The sequence below is a fragment of the Rhinolophus sinicus genome, chromosome 1 (assembly GCF_057876585.1).
Source record: "Rhinolophus sinicus isolate RSI-liver-muscle chromosome 1, RSI-T2T, whole genome shotgun sequence".
In the NCBI taxonomy this organism is placed as follows: Eukaryota; Metazoa; Chordata; class Mammalia; order Chiroptera; family Rhinolophidae; genus Rhinolophus; species Rhinolophus sinicus.
This window is the reverse complement of record NC_142501.1, coordinates 155,658,305-155,671,931: the sequence shown is the minus strand read 5'-3', so window position 1 is coordinate 155,671,931 and position 13,627 is coordinate 155,658,305.

The following is a 13,627-nucleotide window of genomic DNA, read 5'->3' as shown; positions in this document are numbered from 1 at the left end:
ATATATGTGCATATACAAATTCTAGGAAAAAATTATTTTATTTCAATTAACTTCAGCGTGAATTTTTTTATCATTTGCATTTGTAATTTACTGATAATGCTTATGTTTCTCTGCTCACAGTCATTATCTTCAACTCAGCGTTATCACCATGATCAACCTCCAAATTATGGCCTTTTTAAAAATAATCAAACACAATTCCCCTCCATAGTGTATAATTTAAATTAGTAAATTTGTTTGTTGAATGGATAAATAAGTCAGAATTCAAACATGCATATTTTTGAATATGGTGCTTTTTTTGAAGTACAGAAACACCATATTTCAGTTATTGATTTTTGGAACTGTTTGGACTCTTTAATTCAAGTGTTGAAGTAAACATACTTATAGTAAAGTAAAATTTCCTTGTAGTAAAATAAAAAAAAAATCAATTAATTTTCCAAAATTCATGTGACTTTATAATGCATAATGACTTTATAATAGTATACAGATCTCTTTTAAGAGAAATTTAGGTTTATTTTTTTGTGTTAATTCCTGTATTCTCGTATTACTCTTTACAGAAGAAGTGTGTAGCCGCCATTGGTTCCATATTAATCTGTGTTTTTTTTAAATTTATATTCTCGTCTTATACTGCCCTCTACACCTAGGTATTCACCATTCTAGTAGAGGGTATACTGCCCTCTACACCATTCTTATGTTATTCCAAAACTGGTGAGATAATCAGGGAGTGAGTTTCTCCCTTCATTCCATGCTAGTGCTCAATAATTAGATGACTCTAACAAAAAGTATTATTTACTTATTGCTACATAATAATAGATGCCTGATCACTAGTTCTATACAATATCGTACTGCAGGACCTAGCAAGGGCAGTAAGGAATGAAAAAAATAAATAAAAGACTGTAAAGAAAGAAAACTCTCACCATTTGCAGACAACATGCTTATGTATGTAAAAAATTCAGACAAATATACAGGAAAATGATCAGAATGACTAAGAGAATATAGCAATGTCACTGTATAAAAGGTTAATGTATAAAACAATTGTATTTCTATGTATTAGCAACAAAGAGAATATAAAAACAACTGCTATTTACAGTAACATAAAATGCTTGTTAAATGTAATGATGTGTTCAAGCTTGGCACTAAAAACTATAAAACTTTATTGTATTAGTTTGCTATTCTGACATAACAAATTACCATAAATTTAGTGGCTTAAAAAATACAAATTCATTATATTACAGGTTTTTTTCTGTTTTATTTGTTTACTTCGATCTTTAGATCCTACATATAAGCGAAATCACATCGCATCTGTCTTTCTCTGCTGACATACTCCATGCAGCCTAATACCCTCCAGGTCCATCCATGCCGCCACATATGGTAAGAACTCATTCCCTTCTATGGTTAAGCAATAGTCCATTGTATACATGTACCACCTCTTTTTTATCCACTCATCCATTGTCGGACACCCAGGCTGCCTCCACATCTTGGCCATTGTAAACAGTGCTGTAATGAACATGTGGATGCACACGCCCCCTCGAAGTAGCGATTTGGATTTCTTTGGACAAATACCCAGCAGTGTGATTACTGAGTCCGTTTTTGTCTCTTGTTGCAGCCTTTGTTTTAAAGTCTATTTCGTCTGGTATAAACATTGCTACCCCAGCTTTTTTTTGTTGTTTCCATTTTCTTGAAATATCTTTTTCTATTCTTTTACTTTCGTCTATGTATCTTTCGATCTGAATATATGACAGTTCTTAAAGTCAGAAATCTGGTATGGGTCTCACCAAACTTAAACCAAGGTGTCAACAGGCTTCATTTCTTTTTGAAGTCTCTAGGGGAAAATCTCTTTCTAGCTCATTTGAGTTGTTGGCAGAATTTAGTTCCTTGTGATTGTAGGACTGAGAAGCCTATTTGCTTTTGGCTGCAAACTGAGAGTTGTTGCTAGCTTTTTAAGGATGCTGCATTCCTTGACTCATGGAATGAAGACAGAGCCCCTTTCTCCATCTTCAAAGCTGTACAGTCTTTCTGGTGCCATATCTCTGACTCACTGTTCTGCTTTCTTTGTTTATTTTTAAGGATTTACGTGATTAAATTTGACTCACCTGGATCATCTATGATAATCTCATCATTTTAAGGTCCTTAATCTTAGTCATATATGCAAAGTCCCTTTTGCCATGAACGATACATATTCATAGATTCTGGAGATTAGGCCATAGACATTTTTGGTGGCCATTATTCTGCCCATCACAATTATTAATGAATTAAAAATGAACTAATAAAACAGAGGATTGTATCATGTTTATGAATTGGAAAACAATAGTCTACATATGTGAATTTATTTTTGTTGTTAGAAGCTTGTGTGAGTCCCAAAATGTGGTGAAAATAATTCTCTAAGAAATGAAGGAAAAAGAAGAAAAGAAAACTTGGAAAAGTGGAGAGTTGTTTAGGTGACTTAATACACATTGTTGAAGAGGAATTGAATCTGTCAAAATTATAAAAACTGTCATCTAACAAAAATTATATGAAGCTAGTGAATAATGATAATTAAGCTGAAAATAAGAAAAGTATTTGATGAGTCTTTCAAGAAGTGTTAAATAAAAAACAGAGTGCTTAAAATTAAGGAGCTCAGTCTTAGAAAAGCAAATAACAATATGGTTATATGATCTGTGTTTCTGAGTAATTCAGGTTGTGAAACAACTGTGCACTTAATGTTTGAGTGGAAAAGCTGTTTATTGCTTTTGTTTTTTAAGATAGAATCAGAAGCTCAATTAGCTGAAAGCAAGAAAGTTTGAGATGTGAACCCCTTCTTAACGTGGTCTTCAGAGGACACCACCATCCACACATGCATTTGAGATGGGAAGATATGGAACTAGAATGGGATAGAAGCACAGGATTTATTAATCTGTTTCACAACTTGAATTCATTCTAATCTGCCTAGAGAATTTCCCAAACTTCTCAATGCTTTCCACACTGCTTTTTCTTTGAATTCTCTATTTACTTACCCTTTATTCTTTTGATCCTCCTTTATTTTTTGTCTTCTAAGCCATCGAGATAGTAAGTAGACATGTTCTTATGGTTGTTGAAGGGAGGAAAGAATGATCACTTTTTTTTTGTCATTTCCACCTGACTGTGTCCAGTTTTTAAAAACACAGTGCATTTTCTCACTCTAAAATATATTCCTGTAATATATACACATATTTCTTAATGTTAAGGACTAGACTTATTAGGGGGATCACTTCATAAATAGTATAGGTGTCTAACCACTACACTGTACACCTGCAACTAATATAAAATAATATTAAATGTCAACTATAATTAAAAAATTGTCATGGATATATAGTATAGCATAGGGAATATTGTCAATAATATTCTAATAACTGTGTACAGTCAGATGGCTAATAGACTTATTGGGGTTATTACTTTGTGAGTGTATAAATGTCAAATCACTGTGTTGTTTTGTACATCTGAAATTAATTTTTTTTTTTTAATGTTAGGGAGTTCTAGGTTTCCAGTGTACAGATCTTCACAAAGAAACAAGTGGCAATGGCCAGAATGAACCCGAGCAGTATTAAAACCTTCATTTTGTCCTGTCAATCTTTACAAGTTTCTAAACAAGAGAATTTTATATTAGGTCTCTGCCCAGAATTACTTTTTCAGGAAACCCTTTACCGTCTCATTATTTTCTCTTTTAGCACTTTAATGATTTTTCATAATAATTATCAAATTCATACATGAGTTTATGTAATTATAAGTTTAAAGCTGATTTTCATCCTAGATTTTAATTCTGTCAGGGCAGAGATTATATTTATTTTGGTTATAAATGTATTCCAGTGTGTATTTTAGTGCCTAGCACGTAGAAAACCATACATAAATATTTGTAAAATGACTCATTATATATATCACTGCAGATATGTATAAACATGTTTCTGTTTACTCGAATTTTATTCATCATAATGAATATTAAATTTCTTGTACTTGATCTTTTCAATGACCTAATCTCTACTTCTTTCATGGTTTTATATTGTTAGCATTTAAACATGTTGAAAACCTTCTATGTATGTCTCCAACCTACATTCTGCCTCTATTTATTCTCTTATTTCTCTTCTATGCTTCATAGTCAGTCTGCTTGGAAGGCATCAAATAATAATCTGAATATCTTACCTCTTCTTCCTTAGGCCACTACAATCTAGTGTCTCCCTTCACCCCTTCCTTGAAATTGCTTGACAAGTTTCAAATAGCTTGTCAAGTTTGCTAGTGACAACTTTGTTGTCAATACTTTACTTAACCATTTTGTAGTAATTGATATTTTGACCAGCTCTTCTCTTCCCTCTCATCCTCTGTTAAATTGTCCCTTCCTGGCTTTTCTCTTAGTTCTCAGCCTCTTTCTTTTTTCCATTCCCTTATAGGTTGGATTTTCATAGGATCCTACCTCATTTCTATTGCAATCAACTGTAGAATTTCTGCATGTAGCAATCCCTTGGTATTAGCACCATCTATATCTGGTGGTATCTAGATCTATTGTGAAGCACTCAAAAACTTAATGAACTGCTTCTATTTATTTATCATTGCTCTTCAAACCCACTCTGCCCCCAATTGACCTCTTAACTTATTCAAGCCTCTTTTCCTCCCTTGAGGAATTGGTAGAGAAGTTAATATAAAGAGATCTGAAACAGGAATACCCTAAAGCAAGGGTTATCCAACTAGGTACCTTGGCAGGGTGCTTTCCCTGGATCCTGATCAAGAGTTGTTCCTTTTTGAACCTGAACAGTGTCCCCAAATGACTTAATGCCTTTTGATGATAATAGAAAACTAATTGAATGATTCTTGATTTGATAATGTAATTCTGTTTTTCTATGTCTCTCCTACTTTTCTGGGATAAAGGGATGGTAATGTTTAGGATAAAGGGAAAACATTTCATGTAGATATGATTGCTCCAAGTTAATCTTGAAAAAAGAGCAACTGTTGGAGAAAGGAGAATACCCACCCTTGACCCCTTTTGTGTTCTTGTGGCTGGGTTAATAACAAAATTGACACAAAACCAGACTAACAAGAGAAAAAAGCAATTTAGTATGTGCACATAGGAAATAAAAAATGACGCTCAAGATCATAATACGATGCTCAGAGAAATGATCAAATCAGCTAGATTTTTATAATTTTTGGACATTCAACAATAAATTTGTGAAGAATTAAAAAGATGCTTAGTTTTGTGTGCTCATTAATGAGGAATCTAAATAAAATTTGAGCTTGGGAGCAAATTTGTAGAGGACTAACAAGATTTGTTTATGTAAGTTTTTTGGCACTGGATTACTTAACTCTAGTGATAAGGATATTGCTTTCTCTCAGCCCCCCTGGAGCAAGGAGGGCACCTTTCACATGGGCGAAGGTGTCTGTAGTGATATTCAGCAATGTGGTATGTAGCACTTTCTCTAGGATGAGTTTGCAAACGTAATTGTCTGACCTCATATATTTGATCCCCTTTACCTTCCTAACATCCACCTTACCCTCTGGTAACCACTAAACCATTGTCTGTGTCTATGAGTTTTTATTTCTTTATTTGTTTGTCTTGTTCCTTTGTTGCTGTCAGTTATATATCCACATATCAGTTAAGTCATATGGCTCTGAACTTTTTTGGTCTGACTTATTTCACTTAGCATAATAATCTCAAGATCCGTCCATGTTGTTGCAAATGGCACTATTCATCTTTTCTTATGGCAGAGTAGTATTCCATTGTGTATATATACCACATCTTCTTTATCCAAGCCTCTATTGAAGGATACTTTTGTTGTTTCCATATCTTGGCCACTGTAAATAAAGCTGCAATGAATATCAGAGCACATATATCTTTACAGATAAATGTTTTCAGATTTTTTGGGTAGATACCCAGGAGATGGATTGCTGGGTCACATGGTAACATAGGTACTAAACTTACGGACCTTGGATTCAAAGAGGGTTTTATTAACTTGACCTCAAAGGCAAGGGAAGTAAAAGCTAAAATAAATGAATGGGACTACGTCAAACTAAAAAACTTCTGCACAGCAAAAGAAACCATCGACAAAACAAAGAGTCAACCATCTGAATCAGAGAAGATATTTGCAAACAATGTCTCTGATAAAGGATTAATATCCAAAATATATAAGGAACTCATATAACTTAACAACAAAAAGACAAACAATCTAATTAAAAAATGGGCAGAGGACCTGAGTAGACATTTCTCCGAAGAGGACGTACAGATGGCCAATGGACATTAAAAGATGCTCAGCATCACTAATCATCAGAGAAATTAAAATAAAAACCACAATGATATATCACCTCACCCCAGTTAGAATGGCTATCATGAACAAGACAAATAGTAACAACAAGTGTTGGAGAGGCTGTGGAGAAAAAGGAACCCTCATACACTGTTGGTGGGAATGAAGATCGGTGCAGCCACTATGGAAGGCAGTGTGGAGGTTTCTCAAAAAATTAAGAATAAAGAAGGATTATTTTAAGATAAAAACTGATAAACCTAAAATATATTCAGCCTGAGGAGAAAAATAGTCTTAGTTTTTTCTTTTTCAATTCTAAATTACTTTTGTAAATTACTGTTGATTCAGCATTGTAGAAGGGAAGAAGAAATCTGTGATGGGAAATGAAAATAATAAATGAGCGTAGCCTTTTAGGTGAGCTATAGATTGATGGAAAAGTCTCTCTCTCTCTCTCTCTCTCTCTCTCTCTCTCTCTCTCTCTCTCTCTCTCTCTCACACACACACACACACACACACACACACAAACACACCCTATAAAATTAAATTAAGAACATACTTATTTCTTAAAGGACATGGAAGTTTTAAGGTAGCTACTTGGAGAGGAGGGATAGTAATAGGATTTCTCAGTTTGGTTCCCCTTCGGTCCCAGTCTATGAGTCCATGGTTACCGTGGTGAGTAGGGGGTCAGTCCCAAAGATGCCAGTGACACTGTCCATGTAAGACAGGGTCTTGCTGGATCTAAGAAGCTCATTTCTTGCTCTTTCTGTGCTCTATAGCTGAGGAATAATTTAAATATTCCTTTTTCATATAAAGAGATATTTACAGACTTCTGGGATCCCCTTGGTATTTACCAGGGCCTAATGGTTATGCAGGGGAAGAAGGCATGCTCAGTTTGCAAATTCTCTGAATAATGTCTCTGCCCCCAGTTTTATTGCATCCTAGAAACCTCATGTCCTACATAAGAGATTCCTATTATTCTATAGGTAACTCCTTTAAGTGTTTATTTCCTTTCATAAGAATGAAATTTACCAAGTTAATAAATTACCCTTTTAAAATATAAGAGACATATTTTTGTTTGGTAATTTAATCAAGGTCAGTGAATGAGATTTCAGTGCTGAAGAGAGGGGAATTAAGAGGATTTAGGGAGTCTTGCTCTGAGGGCATCAAGGACTTTTTAGAGTGGAGTGAAGATAAAAGACAAATTCCACTTGTATGTCAATTATTGAAGCCTGTGAAGTGAATTCAGTCATCATAATAAAATGCAATGACAATTCTTATGGTACTTCCAATATATGCTGTGATATGTTGACGATAGACAAGGAAGAGTAAAAGCTACTAAAGGTATGCCGAAAGAATTACTATATTTTCACTGTTAAAAATTTCAGTATTTCTTCTCAGACTTTTGGGGTATTCAATTGATATTCAAAGGCTATGTGTAGTAGATATCACTTCTAGATTCTGAGCAGTGTTATCAGTTGTTCATTATAAGGCATTTTATATTGAACTGGTGGCCCCTGGAGTTGAAGGAGTAACAGCGCCTGTGGTATTAGATTCTGGAATTGCAGTGGAATCCTCAGCAAGTTCTGGGCCGTATTCATATTCAGATTCAGAAGCTGAAACATAATCTTCAGTGCCATAGGTGTACTCGTCAGGGTTGGTGACATCGCTTTCAGGAACAGTGTTAACAGTTGCATTGCTAGCAGTGGTGGCATTAGGGAGGGCAGAAGTGATATTGATCACGAGAAGAGTGGTACCAAGGATGTTCCCTCCTGGAGCAGCTGTTGTGGTTTTAACAACCTCGGTAGTGGTTCCAGTATCAGTTGCACTGTGAATGCTCACTACAATGTCTGTGGGGCTAGTCATAGGAGCAGTTATATCAGTTCCTTCCATACTTGTATAAGCATTTACAATAGTGGTTCCAATTGCAGAAGTGGTTTCACCTACTGCAGCAGCAGTACTGTCAGTCATAGTAGTAGTTTTATCACCATCAAGGGTAGTGGTGTCTTGTCCGGTGGTGGTGGTGTCAGTAGATTGGGTGATGATTTGAGATGCACGGGTAGTGGTAGTAGGTGAAAGAACTTTTGTGGCAGGTGTAATTTGAGTTATGCTAGTAATATCATTTGTAACTCCAGTGGCTGTCATGGTGATATTTGCAAAGACAGTAGTTAGTGCTGTGTGTTATGCAGTAGTTGCTTCTACAGAATTCTCAGAAGTCTGCTTTTTTGGTCAATGTGTACAGGGTATGGGCTTATGAACACTAGATATCTGCGTTTGAAGTTGAGATGGTTGAGATTTTACTGGATAAGATGGTGGTGAATGAGGATTTTGTCCACAATGCTTGGGATCATGTAGTAATGTTAGATACATCGGAGAATGGTTATGTAACAATGCAAACATCTCATCTTCCTTTGTTTGCTTTTGGAAGCTAAATGCTGGCTTCTGGAGAATTGTATCCTTGAAACTTGATGGTTGAAGACTTACCAAATCTTTTTGAAATGAATCTGGAGCCTGGTAAATTGTTTGGTGGAGACCTCTTAGAATAAACTCTCCCCGTTTTACTCTTGGAAACTTTAGACTGGCTGTTTAGACTTAAGAATCGGAAGGCTCCTACTACACCTTGGGGAGATGCTGTTTAAGTGCCAGTTTGGCATTTGGAGTCCTGTTTGCTGTCTTTACAATTCATTCTGTGAAGCACTGGAAACTGAAGACCTTGTCCTATATTGTGTGACAATGATGTCCGCTTGGTGTATACTTGGTAACTTTTGACTGTTTCTGTTTAGGCTTAGCAGTTTTTCTTTTTCTTTTTCTTTTTCTTTTTCTTTTTCTTTTTCTTTTTCTTTTTCTTTTTCTTTTTCTTTTTCTTTTTCTTTTTCTTTTTCTTTTTCTTTTTCTTTTCTTTTCCTTTTCTTTTCTTTTCCTTTTCTCTCCTCCCTCCTCCCTCCCTCCTCCCCCCTCCCCTCCCCCTCCCCTCCCCCTCCCCTCCCCCTCCCCCTGCCCCCTCCCCCTCCTCCTGCCCCCTCCCCTCCCCTCCCCCTCCCCTCCCCCTCCCCCTCCCCCTCCCCCCTCCCCCTCCCCTCCCCCTCCCCCCTCCCCCTCCCCTCCCTTGGTTATACCAGTCTTGATGGGGGATGACTGTTTGGATTTACATTTCTTAGCTAAAGTCAATTTTGTTTGCAGATTTAAAGATTAAGTTCTGATTTCTTTTGCAGTTGATTTTGATGGAGACAGTTTTTGTGCAGTCTTGTTATCTAGAAATTGCTTTTTGGTAGACCTCTTGGTAATATAATGAGCGCTTAGGTGTAGACTTGGAAATTGAAAAAAAAATTAAATTTAGATGTTAGAGATTGGTTTGGTAAAACTGATAAAAATGATTTTGGTTGATTCCTGGTAAGTGAAGCCTGGCTTGATGATTGCTTTGATGTCTGGGCTGGAACTTGTTTTAGTGTATCCTGGGCATGTGAGGACTTTGTTTTACAGTTTTGGAAAGTGTATTTAGCTTTGATAGCTTCTGTCTTGATTGATCATTTGTTTTAACACTCTCACTTCTCTGCAAATAAAAATAAATAATTAAATATGTATGACGTCAAACCACATTGGCTATTTAAAGATATTTACTAGTAAATATCTTTAAATAACCCTTACAATTTTTTTTTTTTTCAGATTTGATTTCCATTTCCTTTTTAAAATATTACTTTTGGGGCAGTTTTAGGTTCACAGCATAAGTGAATGGAAGGTACACAGAGTTCCCATATACTGCCTCCACATACTCACAGTCTCCCCCACTATCAACGTCCCATAGCAGAGAGGTACATTTGTTACAATCAGTGAAGCCACACTGACACATCATTGTTATTCAAAGTCCATAATTTACATTAGAGTTTACTCTTGGTGTTATACCTTGTGGGTTTTAACATTTGTACAATAATTTAACATTTGTATAATTTGTCTTATAGTATCTTATAGAATGGTTGCACTACCCTAAAAACCCTCTTTGTTCTGCCTATTCATCCCTCCCAACCCCTGGTAACCATTGATCTTTTTACCGTCTCCATATTTTTGTTTTTTCCCAGAGTGTTATATATTGGAATCATACAGTATATAGCCTTTTCAGAGTGGCTTCTTTCACTTAGTGATATGCATTTAAGTTTCCTTCATGTCTTTTTATGGTTTAAAAACTCAAATTTTTAGCACTGCGTAATATCCCATTATATGGACATACCAGTTTATTTATTCACTCACCACTTAAGGACATCTTGGTTGCTTCCAAGTTTTGGCAATTATAATACACCTGTTATAAACATTCATGTGCATGTTTTTGTATGGACAGAATTTTCTGATTTTTCATATGTATATTCCTATTGTATGAATAAATAGAAGAGACATAATAAAATTTATGGTAAAATTTTAAAGCAATGTAGCATGCATTATCTTGGTAACAAGCACCACAATGTTTTTTACTCTAAGATGTTTTGTGGCATATGATTGCTATGAACATGTTAATTGTTTTTTAAATGAGAAGAAATGCACCTGCTTAAGAGCATTGGAAACTTATCAAGAAGAACGTAGTAAGGTTTAAGATGATCATAGACAAGATGAGAAACTTCATATTTTTCTTCTTGAACTTTAGCAAGAAAAAAGAATAACAATAATCCATACTTAACAGTGTAGTGATAAATATGTTATTCGAGTCCACATTTATTTTAGTAAATTTTTATATTAAGACTTTTCAGGAAACAACACTATCACTAAATAATTTGCTGGTTACCAAAGGGCATTCTGTACACTTCATGAAGTTTGAATAATGTGAGCATAATTTCGAGTAATTGGGGTTAACAGATTAATGCTTATTTAAATTTAAGAATAAACCCATTATTTAAAATTATTTTTAAAAAAGCTTTTGTGTGTAATTCCGTAGACAACTGGAAGAGTTGAAGCAAGCATTGAAGTCAGCATTCTTTTATCACCAGGAAGTGCTTTAGGCAGAATGAGACATTCCTCCTATAGCAATTTTTACTCAAGAAAGACATGTTTGCCTCGTGATTGAATTGTATCAATGGCTGCTATTCAACTTGAGTAATTCATAGGAATGGACTTTGGTTAAATTGCAGATATAGTGAAAGTGAGTGGGACTCTAGCCTCTGAGTGGGTATGACCCACTCAAAGCAATTAATGTAATAGTGCTGGAAACAAATTCAACTTGTCTAAGTCAATAGATCATTTCAATCATTAGTTTATTTATGTCCAAGTTGTGGAAAGCCCAGAGCCTAAAAGAAAAAAAATCTATGTCCTAATCTCTTATCTGCATAGATACCTTAGAAGGAGTTTTCACTGTGTTCTACTCAGATTTTATCTTCTCTTAACCAGGCTGATTCTTCTCTGATGGTTGTTGTCTTCAGATAAAAACTAGTGAGCACCCTTTGAATAATGAACATTTCATCTCTGAACGTTCCTCCTACTTTTTTCTATTGCAGAGAGACTGGGAAAACTTAAATAAGATTACTGGTGACAAGGGTTAATACTGATTAAAAGAAAGTCAAGTCTTGACAAAATCAGTTGCTTGTGTGGATTCTTCTCATGGAAATATTATGTTTCACTCTTCCATCTTTACTTAGGAAAAAACAGGATACTTTTATACCTTAAAAAAATTTTATTATTTGTACTATTGCTTGAAATTATTAGTTTAAAAATTACTATTTCTGTGGCATGAGGTATGTCAAGGTTTTATTCTTTAAGGTTCTTGTCTTAACCATCCCAACATGGTTGTAAGTATTTTGTGATGAATGATTCAAAAGAATAATTTTTAAATATGAAAAATAAGTATGTTAATTCAAAATATTAATTTTATAGAAATGTTTATGAGTTTAATGTTGCCTTCAAGAGTTTCTGGGATTTCTCAGTATATTTTAGTAAAATATGTACTTAAAAAGAATACACTTGATCTTCAAGCCTTGTTTTGTTTATCAATCTGGACTATTAGGTTTATAGCCTTTATTTGAATAATATGGGCATCTGGCCACTACTACAGTGTATCACATTAAGAAATTAGGAAGAAGACATGCCATTATCTCCTTCATGCTAGAGTTAAGATAATATATAATATTGATATATAATAGCAATTTGGTTATCATTCTGTTGACATTCTTGGAAGGGTGGCAAAGGTTTTCTTAAGGATGTGATATCTAAGTCAAGAAGTCAAATTTTGATTATGTGATGTGAATTATCAAAAGGACGAGCAGATTCAGAAAAGTGTTGGTGATGACGATGATCCAGCTAAAGCTGTTACAGGAGTTTTTGAATCACTGGGATGTGGGGTATAAGATCTAATGGAGAGAGGTAAGGTGGGAAGGTAATAGCAAGATCATGAAAGTTGACTTCATCTTGTGGACAGTGAATATCATTGGAAATGTCTCTTAGGGAATAAAGGGATGAACATTTATTGAATACCCAGTTAATAAACAGCATGCTTATGAATGTCTCAGATTAAAGGTCATATGTTCTAGTAGTAAGATAATGGAAGCTGGTGGATTGAATTGATAGAGTTCAAAGCGAAACTCTACCATTTAGTATCTTTCTGATGTTGTTCAAATTACTTAATCTCTCTGAACCTGTTTTCTAAGAGGTACCATATGGTACCGTGTGGAATAAAGTAGTACCTGTAAAATCTTTGGTACAGAGCCTGACATGTATATCAATAAATAAAACAAAAAGCAGTTGCTGTTCTACATATTACTGAAGATCATACGGTTAAGTTATGCTGAACTAAAAATTTGATTCAGTTTTACCCAAATCTAAAGTCCATAAATTTTCACTATGTTATGATTAACCATTTTGAAGTTATGTTCACATATACAAAATGAGGATCAATAACACATTATTTCAAGAGGTTATAGGTGAAGACTAAGAGGCTGATATATGTGAAAGTGCTTTGTACATTTTAAAATGCAATGTAAATGCCCATTATAGAACTCATCATGGAATTCTGGAAGACCTGAGAACTTTCAGATAAGGCTGTTTTGTAGCACCTGAAAACGAAATGTTTCTCTGAACTCATTAGACCATGAAGTCCTAAATGTGGGAGGAAACCTGCTATATTCACATAGTGGGCATTTGGCAAATAATTGATGAATGAGTCTGATCCAGGTCAGATTTCTTTTCTGTGCTAAAGACCTAATTTCTAATTAGTTACAAACCACGTTCACTTAGAAGCACCCTAGCATCAAAAATAATTTATTCAAATCCAAAATAAGCAACTCATCAATGTATTTTCTTAACTTATTAATAGTAGTTGAGGGATTTACTATGTAATATTAGTTGCATAGAATTCTTCAACTAGTTACTCCTATTGGTACAAAGATGGGGTAATGTCGTATCAGGGAGGTAAGGGTTTAACTTAA